Source organism: Pinus tabuliformis, chromosome 5_1 (genome assembly GCF_031772625.1).
Source record: "Pinus tabuliformis cultivar Carrire ecotype Pingquan chromosome 5_1, CPIR1, whole genome shotgun sequence".
In the NCBI taxonomy this organism is placed as follows: Eukaryota; Viridiplantae; Streptophyta; class Pinopsida; order Pinales; family Pinaceae; genus Pinus; species Pinus tabuliformis.
In genome coordinates this window covers 273,834,437-273,848,143 of record NC_142305.1, presented here as the reverse complement: position 1 = coordinate 273,848,143, position 13,707 = coordinate 273,834,437, and positions in this window count along the sequence as shown.

The following is a 13,707-nucleotide window of genomic DNA, read 5'->3' as shown; positions in this document are numbered from 1 at the left end:
AGAGAGAGAGAGAGAGAGAGAGAGAGTTGAGAGAGGGAGGTAAAGAGAGATGGAGTTGGAGGGGGAGAGAGGGAGGTAAGAATAAAGAGAGGATGAGAGAGGGAGGGAAGAATAAATGCATAGAGAGTGAGAAGTGGGGAGAGAAATGGAGTGACAAGGGTGAGATGGAGAGAGAGTGTGTATGTTTGGGGGTGAGATAAAGAGGCAAAGAAGGAGATATGGAGATAAAGGGGGAGAGAATGAGAGAGGAGAGAGGGAAGGATATAGTAACAAAGTTGGAGAGAGAGAGATAGAGAGATGGAGTTGGAGGGGGAGAGAGGGAGGTAAGAAGAAATAATTAAAGAGATAAAGGTGGATAGAGAGAGGGAGAGAGGACAACAAGAGGGAAGAGAGATAGAAGAAGGGGAGAGGGAGAGAAGGGGAAGAGAGAGAGAGAGAGGGAGAAGAGGAGGTAGGGACAGATAGATATATTGGAGAAAGAGAGTGTATGTTTTAGGGGTGATATAGAGAGGCAAAGGGATATAGAGATATAGATGGAAAGTGAAGAGAGGGAAGAAGAGAGAGGGAGGTACAGAGATATTAATAGATATGGAGTGAAAGGGCAGGTGTGTTTGGGGTGTTGAGATAGAGAGACAAAGAAGGCGAGATGGAGGGAGATATAAATATAGATGGAGGGGTGAGAGAGGGAAGAAGATTTATTGCACTATATGCATTGATTTGAGTTTAGATGGCGATTTCTAATCCTATTTCATTGCTTGCACTAGATGCATTGATTTTAGTGTAGATGTTGATTTCTAATTATATTTGATTTCTTGCACTAGATGCATTGATTTAAAAGTAGATGATTTCTAATACTATTTGAGTTCTTTCAATAAATGCATTGATTTTAGTGTAGATGGTGATTTCTAATCCTATTTGATTGCTTGCACTAGATGCATTGATTTCAATGTAGATGTTGATTTCTAATAATATTTGATTTCTTGCACTAGATGCATTGATTTCAATGTAGATTATTTCTAATCCTATTTTATTGCTTGCACTAAATGCATTGATTTCAGTGTAGATGGTGATTTCTAATTCTATTTGATTGCTTGCACTAGATGCATTGATTTAAATGTAGATGTTGGTTTATAATCCTATTTTCTTACTTGCACTATATGCATTGATTTCAATGTAGATGTTGGTTTATAAACCTATTTTCTTATTTGCACTGATGCATTTATTTTAGTGTAAATGTTGATTTCTAATCATATTTGATTGTTTTCATTAGATGCATTGATTTTAGTGTAAATGTTGTTTTCTAATCTTATTTGATTTCTTGCATTAGATGCATTGATTTTAGTGTAGATGTGGATTTCTGATTTGATGTAATTGGATGTATGATGGTGCATTAATTTTAAACTCATTGGATTAATAGTGTGCATTGATTTTAGTGTAAGCATAAAAACTTATTGATAATGTACATTTATTTTCATGTTATACTAATTCAACCTATTAATATTTGACAGAAAGAGAGACAATGTATGATGTTTACTACAATATCACGACCTAAAGATTTAAATGGTTTACAGTATAACCTATCCTTTCATATAATTAATATGAAAAGACGACAAAAGTAAGGGTGACAATAAGAATAGTAGAAGAAAATAGTTCGAGATTAATCACAATGAATACTATTTGTAATTTATGATATTCTTATTATTCACATTTTCTATCACTGAAACGCATTACATTGTCACTTTACATTCAAAATTCGTGTTTTATCATTTTTCATAATTGAAGTTATTCACAATATTTACAAGTCAACAAACTAAGGTAACTAAGAAAATTTAAAATTAAAATGACCAGATTAATCTTAAACATATTTAGCATATTTAGAATTATTATAATAATATCAGATGATTTTACATATTTTTTTATAAAATTAATCATATTTTCTTTGGTAGCACACGACTGAAACCAACCTATATCCATCTTAACTCCGGATCTATCAAGCGTCGAGAGGGATCAAATTTCTCAAGTTGCAAACCTTTCCTCAAGTTTTTCACTCCAAAAAGAGATTTTCACCTCGAGAGATTTGATCCCTCTCAACGCTTGATAGATCTGAAGTTAAGATGGATCTAGTAATAAAAAATAATTTTTGGTTTCTGCCCATATGGGTTTGCACATTATTGCTTGTGTTTAACATTTTATGTGAATGGTGCTTTGTTGTGTTGTTGATTGCATTTGATTGATTAATTGAGTAAATAATTGTAAAATAATTGTATAGTATCGATTCACCACCCCACCACCTGCCACAGCCCCCCTGCCACCCTCTTAGCATTCTTTGATTCCCATCAATTAAAGTCTGTCTCCTTTTAATACATCAATGCAGTTTAAGTTTCCTCCTACCTTTTATGTTTTGCAACCCTACATTCCTTGAAGCTAGGGTGGTGAACCATTTATAAGTTGGTATTCCAATATACCACTAATGTAACTGGACTCTTAAAACTTATCATTCCTTCAATTTTAAATGTAAGGAGGGATTTTGATATCAATGCAGGTCATGTATATGTTAAAGGAAATGATAGATCTATCATTCAAACAACATAAATACATGTACTTGTCATTCCTATGGTTTAAATCTCATGAATCCTTTAGATATGAACCATAAAGCCCCTGTTTGTGCATGTGGATGTGTGTGTGTGTGTGTGTGTTTCTTGCATTTAATAATTTTAAGATCCATTAAAACCCTTCACCTCCTTCTTTAGTAGGTCATTATCCCTTGCATAATGATTTGAAAGATCTCATTCCATTTATCCGATGATGGCAACAATCTCTTCATCTAGTGTTTTCTCCTATGATGACAACAATCTCTTCATCTAGTGTTTTCTCCTATGATGACAACAATCTCTTCATCTAGTGGTAACTAACCCATTGAGAAAGTCTTCCATTTAGTCTACCAGTCTTCAAAAGTGTAGATTGAAAAGTTAGACAATACTTATTGAACTTACAACAAATCATATATGTAGTATAACACGTCATATGCTAGTATTGACATACCTACACCCTACTTTCCTCATATCCTCCATAATGTTGTTATAGGTACTACTAGTAGAACCCCTATGGACATGTTGTGAAAATCCTTGATCTGATGTCCCCTGATATTTTTACTGTGACTAGATAATTTAAGACATATTATGATAAATATCCACACAAGCTTCTAATATTTGGAATTCGCTTCGCATCACAAAAAAACTATTTTCTAAAGTGAAGAAGATTCAATGAATTTCAAAATGGAAGGGTCCTAAAGCTCTTGATAATATAATGTTGGAAAGAAGCTCTAGCTTTCAAAGGTCATTTCCTCATAACTCATAGCAAAGCCTCTTCAACTCAAAACTTATTATTAATTTCATTTGAGCCTTTTATAATAGGACAATGGTAGAAATCGTCCCCATCAAAACATTTCAAGGGTTGTGCACTTTTGTGATTGAATGTTAGATCTCTGATTACAATCAAAGGAAAAAAAAAGTATACACACACATATTACTTAAAGTGAATATTGGAATATTTCGTTTCTACTTGACATTAAAATTATTGCACCTAGAGGAACTTTCCAACCTAGTATGGTAGAGACATTGTAATGTAATATTTTGTAAACATTTTGACGAGGTCAAAATAAAATTAAAATAACCCTATCTTAAAATAACAATAACTTCAAACTAAAATAATAACTAAACTTAAAATCATATGTTATTATTATTATTATTATTTTGATTGATTTTTGTTGGGTAGTGAAGGTAAACTTGACTTATTCAAGTTATCCGTGGTTTTTGAGCTCTAGATTTATGAGAACTCATGGAATTCATGTGGAATATAGCTTATTTAGAGGGGGAATTAAACCAACCTAGATAGATCTTAACTCTGAATCTACTTTGTGCCAAGAGGAATCAAATCTCTTTTCACTCTAAAAGAGGTTTGCATCTCAAAAGATTTGGTCATCTCCACACTTAGTAATGAATTTAAGCTTATTTTATTATTAATATTTTTTTAAATGCTACATATCTACTTTATCTATAGTTTACATTTCTCTTTCACGTTAAAAATATAAAAAATCCATCTTAACAATTTTTTTTTTAAATAACATAAAATTATATTTTAAAAAATATGATTTATTTAATTTTCGGTAAAAAACAAAAAACAACCACTAGTAAATACACTATTTATCTGGTCAATCTTACATACTTACATATAGATAAGTACATGACATAAATTGAAAACGAAACTTATTAAATTAATTAAAATACACTCTTTATTAAATTTTAAATGTATAGTGATCCAACCTTCAGCAAACCATTTTAAAATGACATGTTTCAATATACGATGGAAATGGATTGACCTCAATAAATACTGAAAACAAGCTTTGAAATCTACTTCCACTCAAGCTTATATATTGAAGCAATAAAACTTGAAAGTTGAAGTAAGAATATTAAAAGGGAATAAAGATGGAGATAGTCTTCTTAACCAGATAACCAGATAACTCAGTCAAGGCTTGAATTCAGTTAACCAGATAACTTTTGGGGAATGTGAACGATCGTAAAATGGAAACATGGTAATGAAAGCCAAAAGTATGAACCACGTCAAAATTGCCCCAAGGGATTCACGTGTGCTGGTTTTGGAAAACGTACACGTTTTGTTGACCAGACATTATCTTTGCCACCATGTAGGTGGCGTACATTTACATAGGTAGCTAACCATACAAATTTGGAATAAGCGTAGAATAATATAAGTACGTATTTCAAGACCAACAATGAGAGCTGGGGTGGCAGCAAGTCCCTGTCAAGTGTAATTATCGATAGCGAGTTGTCATAGACGTTCAGCAAGGTCAACTGTAAGCTGCACATATACACTGCTCCACCTTTACAACTATGCTCCACCTAAACCAGCCCATTACGTATATTGTAGCTCTACAAGAATATCTTGCCCATTCTTGAGCAAATAAGTATTAGAAGGATGAATCTTGAAGTATAAATATACGCTCACACGCATTGATCAGTTGGGTCCTATTAAACATAATGTTTTGATGGTCGTATTTGATAGACTATCAAATGGTTCAAATATAGTGATTGTGCTATATATGAGCATATAAGAATGTAGCAAGTAGGTACCCGTAATTCCTGCACCACAAATCGATGGAGCTAAAGGAATATAGTGCAAGCGAGACTCGCATGTCTCAACCGTAATTGTTCCCTCTAGCGATTTGATTTGCTGCATAGCGCATTAAGCCTACCCATGCTCAAGAATTTTTCAAAATAAAGTTAAATAATAAAATAATTATTCCCCACCACCTCATTACATTGAAATTCCCTACTTAATCATTCTAAATATCATTGGAGAATGGGCTAGCATGTAATGAATTTTACCCACTTTTAAGGATATATGTATGCAATCGTCGTTGTGCCAGGCTCAAACGCGCATGTCATGCGATCATTCTTTGAAAGTGCCTCCGAAACAACCATTAAACAAACTCTACTACGCTATGCAGATTGAGATGTAAACTTAACTATGCTCTACAATTGAGATGGCAACTTAAACAATAGATTACGCTCTGCTCTGCTCTAAGATGGCAATTGAGATGGAAACTTAACTATGCTCTGCAGTTTTTCCATGTATGAATTAATTTAGTGAATTAACATCACACTCTGTCATTCTTCAAGTTCCAAGGACTACTACAACTTCGCTCGGTGGGTAATTTATTGCGCAAGGTGCCCAACAGATAGGATGTGTGGTTTGATCATCACTGAAAACCCAGGGCCCCCCTCTCTGGATCTAATTGGATTTTACGGGAGCCCAAACTACCAGACCAGAATCAGCCTTTGGTTTACCTTGGCGGAAAGAGCGAAGGATCTTGATCTCCCCTAACTCGTTATTGGCGACTTCAATGCCACTCTCTTTGCCGAAGAAAAAAGAGGAGGGACTGCAATGGATACGACCAGTAGGAAAACATACAGAAAAGCGGTTGAGAAATGTTGCCTTGTCGATCTAGGAATGGTGGGAGGGGATTTAACCTGGAGTAACCGCAGGTTCAGTGCCCATCTTGTTCAGACCAGAATAAAAATATTCTTGGCCAAGGCTGACTGGCGGGCCAAAACGGAAATTGCCATGGATTTTTCTCGGACCAAAACCCTCTTGTCCTGGAATCAAATGAAGATTTAAAGAGGTATGCTTGCTTCCTTAAGAACTACCTTTAAAAATGCCTGGTTTTAGCATAAAGATCTTGAACCAAAGATCCAGGAAGTCTGGAATAGTAGAATCCAAGGTACCCCCTATTGAAGATTTCCAAGAAGCTCAGGCTGTCATAACAATCCTACAGAGGATAGGTACTGGGTTGGCCATCCACATTCTAGTCATGGTAGTGGCCACCATAGCCGAAATCAAAAGCACACAAGCTTCAAGGCAACCCAAGAGCAGTAGTCCCCCCACCATTTTTATCTTGCTTCCTCACTATTTGCTTATGGGCATAGCAGAAGCCTTCCTTGAGGTGGGAAAATTAGAATTCTTTTATAATCAAGCCCTTCAAAGCATGCAGAGCATAGGAACTGCATTGGTTGCAAGCACTAGAGGGATTGGGAGTTTTCTCAGTTGTTTTCTTCTAACTTTTACAACTAAGATCACTGGAAGGAAGTGACACGCCAATTAGGTTTCAGACAATCTTAATGCATCTAGTCTTTACTACTATTATCCCCTGTTAGTTGTTCTTAACATTTTAAATCTGATTTTCTTCCTCATTGTCTCTCGGTTTTATGTTTACAAGAGAGAAACCAATGAGGCATTTGTCAATCACAGTGATGGCCATGAAGGTGTAGTAACGGTGAAATCTGTTTCCCCGACCCCAAACACCAAATATCGTGCATGTGATAACAAGCAACATAGTGTGGAGATGTTGATGCTGACGAGTCAAGGTAAATAGAAACGCTCGGCCACTCATCAGTCTCTATCTATTATGTATTCATATATTTCAATTACCATAAAAGAGTTGCCTGCCTGCATTCATCCATCAGTTTGGGTTTGTTTTGACATTATGGTATTTGTCATTAGGGTTACATGTTTAACGTGTTGGAATATTAATTCCAACTGCCTTGCAGCAGCGTTGCTGAAGCCGCCAGTAAACCGCAGCATCAGTCAAACAGCTACAACAGCGCTGTTTTGCAAAACCGTTAGTAGGCCTCCCCGCACCGCTCTTGTTGGTCAGCGGTATTTTCCGAAGGGGCTCCAATCACCCCAACTTGCTGCCACCCGTTCAATGTACGCCTCCAAAACCACCAAACTCCCGGCCATTAAACATCGTTTGGTTCGTGTGATTTAAGCATGCGATATGCGTCCGATCAAGTCAACGGACCAGGATCTCCTTCAACCTGCCTGAACTTTTGCTTTACCGCCCATGTGATGGAATTAATGAAATTTACGACGTTTCGTAGATTGGAGGTGAGATGCTTTAATTCTTGTTTGCACGAATGTATGGCGAATTAAAGAATGGTATGGGCCAGTCAACGGACAATTAAAATCCCCTTCGTTTTTGGTATATGTAATGTTGTTATTGATCATTGTAACACACGTTTTTGGTATATGTAATGTTGTTATTGATCATTGTAACACATGGAATGAAATGAAACTGGGTTCGCAGCAGCGAATAAGAACCAGGGAGATGCACAATAGTGCATAAGATATGTATTTGTAATGTTTTGTGCGTGCTCATTTGCATATGAATTGATTACACACGGGATGAAGGAAAGTGTTCGCAGCAGCAAATAAAAACCAAGGAGAGCACAGTGGTGCGAAAAAGAGAGAAGGAGCAGCGTTGAAAAATGTGAAGTGTACAGCAGTGTGTGAGGGTAAGGGCACAGCTGTGCGAAATGAAAAACTAGAACAGAGTAATGTGAGATGGCATGAGACGCAGCAGCGTGAAAAAAATTTATCCACAGCAGTGTGAATGTGTAAAGTGTGAAGCAGCGTGAAATTTTGTTTTTGAAAGCAAATGGAGAATGCATAGTAGTGCCAAAAAAATGTGCGAAATGAAAACTGTGGGGAGCACAGTAGTGGGCTCACGGCAGCGAATGAAGAACAGGGGATTTTAGAAATGTGCAGCAGCGCATATGAGCAAGGGTTAATTTTTGTGTGCAGGGGATTTTGAAATGTGCAGCAGGGCATTGAAATGTGTTCTCCAGCAGTATGAATATAATGAAGCCAGAAGTGTGTAAATGGTGTGAGTAAAGAAATGGTTTTTCACCCCACAGTGAATGTAATGTAAGAAATTTGTTTTTTTACAGCATATGTAAGAATTGTTATTACAGCAGTATATGTAAAAGTTTTTATTTTACAGCAATGAATGTAAAAGTTTTTCACATAGCAATGAATGAGAATTTTACACAGCAGTGTAATTTTTTTTTTATGGAGGTAGAATAATTTTGTTTTGGTAAAAGTTCTTGGGGAATCCCTCTGTTAAAAAGGAAGGTGCTTTTCAGCACAGTCTCCGGTGAATCCCTCTGTTAAAAAGGAAGGTGCTTTTCAGCACAGTCTCCGGTGAATCCCTCTGTTAAGAGGAAGATCTGTTGTCTTTGGTGAATCCCTTTGTCAAGAGGAAGATGCTTTTCAGCATACACTGGTGAATCCCTCTGGTTAAGAGGAAGATGCTCTTCAGCATAATCTCTTGGATAATCCCTCTGTGTGAGGAAGATATTTTTGTAAAAGTAGTGTTGGTGAATCCCTCTGTTGAGAGGAAGACTCTTTTGTAACAGCAGCTGTGTAATCCCTCTGTAAGAGGAAGAAGTTTGTATCAGGCATTTTATTAATGAATACAAGTTTGATTTGTATGTGGAAAACTCTGTCTGCTCAGAATTTTTTTTTAAGCTTCCCTGTGTTAAAGATCCTGTGGCAGAAACAGAGCATTGTCTCTGTGTTCAGTTTATTTGTTTTTGGAATTTTACCAGAAAAATTCCCAACAGTGGTATCAGAGCCGATCCAGGCTCTTTGAAGGTATCAAAGACGCTGAAGGAAGGAGTTTTTTGCTGCAACAACTTCTCCAGTAGAGTGAAGTCTCAGGCAAAATAATCCAAGGTATTTCTCAGATTAATTTTCTGTGTTGCTGTTGAAGAAACAGTGAGTCATTTTAAATAAATAGTCATGGATTTGAAGCATAGTTAAGAATGGCAAGGTCAAAGAAGAAAGTCTCCAATCCTTCTAAGGATGTGTCTCCCTCTACTACTAAAATAGAAGACAATCTATTTGAAAGCATTCTATTTGAGGCTTCAAGGTTCAATGGGAACTTTGATATATGGGAAATAAAAATGAGGACTTTCTTACAGTTGGAAGGGATTGAAATTTAGGAATCAGTGATTAATGATAGCAGGATGGATAGAGAATCCAAGGAATACAATGCAAAAGCAGCAAAGACAATCTTAAATGGACTGCCTGATTTTGTAAAGAAGAATCTAAGAAAATATTCATCAGCAAAGGATATATGGGACAGACTTCATGACCTTCACGCAAAGGGAGCACTGACCATGACCATCAGTGAAGAAGGAAATTCTGAACCCATCATAGAAGCTGAAAATGAGAAGGTTGACCTCATCAAGCTTCAAGTACAAGAAAGGGATGAAGAGCTCACCAAGCTTAAGAAGGAACTTGATCAAAGCAAAAGGAAGCATCATGAAGAAGGCATATCCATGACAAATCAATTGAATAAAGCAAAGAAGCAGGAAGATACCTTGTTAAGTCAACTTGAACAAAGGCACAAAAGAGTGAACAAACTTGTAGAAGAGATTGGACAGTACAAGGTAGAGGTCTCCTCCCTTAAGTCTAAATTACAAGAATCTAGGAAACATGCACAAGAAGCTGAGAAGAGAATGGAGAGCAGTCAAGCAATCTCCAAAATGAAGTCAGATATCGTCTCCCTTAAAATAATAGCAACTGAAGCTACTCGTAGCAAGGAAGAAACTGAGGAACAACTTGCAAACAAGAATAATGAGTGTGAAAGATTGGAAGAAGAGATTGTCCTCCTCAGAAAAAAGGTTGAAGGGATGAACAAAATCATGAAGAGCTCTCAATCCTTGGATGACATGCTCAGCTATCACAAATCTCCATCTGATAAATCAGGACTCGGGTATGTAGGTGAACCCTCAAACAAGAATGAAAATGTTTTAAGCAAAGGAGATGTGAAGAAGGAAGAAAGAAATTGTGATGCTCCTGGTTCCAGCAAAGGCAAGGAGAAAGACCAAGGCTACAATAGAAGAAATTCTACTCCAAGTAGAAAACCAGCTTCAAGAAGAAATGTTGATGATGTCAAAGAGGCAAGAGGCAATGGTTATCATCAAAGGATCTCAAGGCAGAAAAGCTTCATAAGTACATCAAGGAAACCACCATCTCCCAGGTACCAAAGTTCATTTTTTGGCTATTGTTATTCTTGTTCAAACTTTGGTCATATGGCAAAACACTGTAGAGCATTTCATAGAGATAGATGTTATGGTTTCCGACAACCTCCAAGAAACAATTTTACAGGAAGAAATCATGAAATCTTATTCATGAACAATGTAGAATGTTTCAAGTGTCATAACATTGGGCATATGGCACGTGATTGTAACTTAACATGGGCACTTACACAAGCTAGAACCATGCAAAATAAGAAAGTTACACAAGTATGGAGAAGGAAGGAAATACAGTTCGAAAGTCCCTTGAGCTCCCCAGCCAACCTAAGTTTCTTTTGAGAAAACTTTGTTGAAAGAAGACGATGCATACAGTTAGGGGGAGCCTAAAATTCTTGATCATTATTGCTGAAGCTATTAGTGAACGGGTAATTATAAAATCCTTGCTGAACAATATTAACATTCATTCTTTGATGAAGATATTCTTATAGGGGAGAGATATGAAATTAAATTTGCCATAAAAGCAGAGAAGAAAAGGTTGCAGGATAGCTTGGAGATGCAAAGATTGGAAATCTTGCCTAAGTCAGAGAGAAAGAGGATATTACATCCTTGGAGTGCCTGAGCACAGCAGTTGAAATTAAAGGGGAGTATTGGAATATTAATTCCAACTGCCGTGCAGCGTTGCTGAAGCCGCCAGTAAACCGCAGCATCAGTCAAACAACGACCACAACGCTGTTTTGCAAAACCGTTCGTACGCCTCCCCGCACCGCTCTTGTTGGTCAGCGGTATTTTCCGAAGGGGCTCCGATCACCCCGACTTGATGCCATGCGTCCACTGTACGTCTCCAAAACCACCAAACTCCCAGCCATTAAACATCGTTTGGTTCGTGTGATTTAAGCATGCGATATGCGTCCGATCAAGTCAACGGACCAGGATCTCCTTCAACCTGCCTGAACTTTTGCTTGACCGCCCATGTGAAGGAATTAATGAGATTTATGATGTTTCGTAGATTGTAGGTGAGATGCTTTAATTCTTGTTTGCACGAATGTATGGCGAATTAAAGAATGGTATGGGCAAGTCAACGGACAATTAAAATCCCCTTCGTTTTTGGTATATGTAATGTTGTTATTGATCATTGTAACACATGGAATGAAATGAAACTGGGTTCGCAGCAGCGAATAAAAACCAGGGAGATGCACAGTAGTGCATAAGATATGCATTTGTATTTGTAATGTTTTGTGCGTGCTCATTTGCATATGAATTGATTACACACTGGATGAAGGAAAGTGTTCGCAGCAGCGAATAAAAACCAAGGAGAGCACAACAGTGCGAAAAAGAGAGAAGGAGCAGTGTTGAAAAATGTGAAGTGTACAGCAGTGTGTGAGGGTAAGGGCACAGCAGTGCGAAATGAAAAACTAGAACAGAGTAATGTGAGATGGCATGAGACGCAGCAACGTGAAGAAAATTTATCCACAACAGTGCGAATGTGTAATGTGTGAAGCAGCGTGAAATTTTGTTTTTGAAAGCAAATGGAGAATGCACAGTAGTGCCAAGAAAATGTGCGAAATGAAAACTGTGGGGAGCACAGCAGTGTGAAGAAAAGAAAAGGGCTCGCGGCAGCGAATGAAGAACAGGGGATTTTAGAAATGTGTAGCAGCGCATATGAGCAGGGGTTAATTTTTGTGTGCAGGGGATTTTGAAATGTGCAGCAGCGCATTGAAATGTATTCTCCAGCAGTATGAATATAATGAAGCCAGAAGTGTGTAAATGGTGTGAGTAAAGAAATGGTTTTTCACCCCACAGTGAATGTAATGTAAGAAATTTGTTTTTTACAGCATATGTAAGAATTGTTATTACAGCAGTATATGTAAAAGTTTTTATTTTACAGCAGTGAATGTAAAAGTTTTTCACATAGCAGTGAATGAGAATTTTACACAGCAGTGTAAATTTTTTTTATGGAGGCAGAGTAATTTTGTTTTGGTAAAAGTTCTTGGTGAATCCCTCTGTTAAAGAGGAAGGTGCTTTTCAGCACAGTCTCCGGTGAATCCCTCTGTTAAGAGGAAGATCTGTTGTCTTTGGTGAATCCCTCTGTCAAGAGGAAGATGCTTTTCAGCATAGACTGGTGAATCCCTCTGGTTAAGAGGAAGATGCTCTTCAGCATAATCTCTTGGAGAATCCCTCTGTGTGAGGAAGATATTTTTGTAAAAGCAGTGTTGGTGAATCCCTCTGTTGAGAGGAAGACTCTTTTGTAACAGCAGCTGTGTAATCCCTCTGTAAGAGGAAGAAGTTTGTATCAGGCATTTTATTAATGAATACAAGTTTGATTTGTATGTGGAAAACTCTGTCTGCTCAGAAATTTTTTTTAAGCTTCCCTGTGTCAAAGGTCCTGTGGCAGAAACAGAGCATTGTCTCTGTGTTCAGTTTATTTGTTTTTGGAATTTTACCAGAAAAATTCCCAACATAACGTCGGCTAGTTTCCAGAGTATCTAATCTTTGCATTGCGTCACTAATATTAGGGATTAGGCCCAATCATTTTCCTTGCGGTGTCCTATGTTTCAACAACTACTAATTTGAATTTTGTGAGAAGTGGGCTGCATTGGCTAAGTGTTTGAACAACTTTCCAACTTCGTTCCTTTCCCTTATTACTTTCATTTCCGTGGTCAAGACACGTAAAATAGAAATTCCCTTCTTTGCTAGTGTTACGAGTCTTTTTACACGAATTGATGATAACTATTCTTTCAGACATGTAATATTTTGGAACTTCTTTGAAAATCAATTGTTTTATCGTTGTCAGTCTTAATATATTTATGTGGGTGTATAAGCATTGCATGAATGAATGACTTATTAATCAAAGACACTATTGATGTGATTGTAATGTAATCGAAATAATCGTTAGACCTCCTTTGAATATGATGTAGAATGCCTATTTTAATAGTAATCGATAGTGGGAGTTTATCATTGTTTTTCCACATTTGCGTTATCTTGTAACTGGCGGTTTATGGTGTTAAAAATCCTTCCTCTTTTACCCACCTCTCTCCCAACCAAGAATAAGGAAGGTAGCACAACAAAGATAGTGAAGCCCTCTTCTCCCTACCTTCCTTTCGTTCAATCTCTATACGATCATTCACATCTACGGGTACCTCCACCTTTGTTTCCGGTCCTGGGACTGGAGAAACATGTAATGCTAAAGCCACTAACGAATCTATAACAAGCTATGTGGGCTATGCAATTAGTCCATAAAATTGTTGGTCCTAGAGCAACTCGTTCTGCTTGGGAAACTAGATCATATGATAGTAGTAGGTAAGTCTTA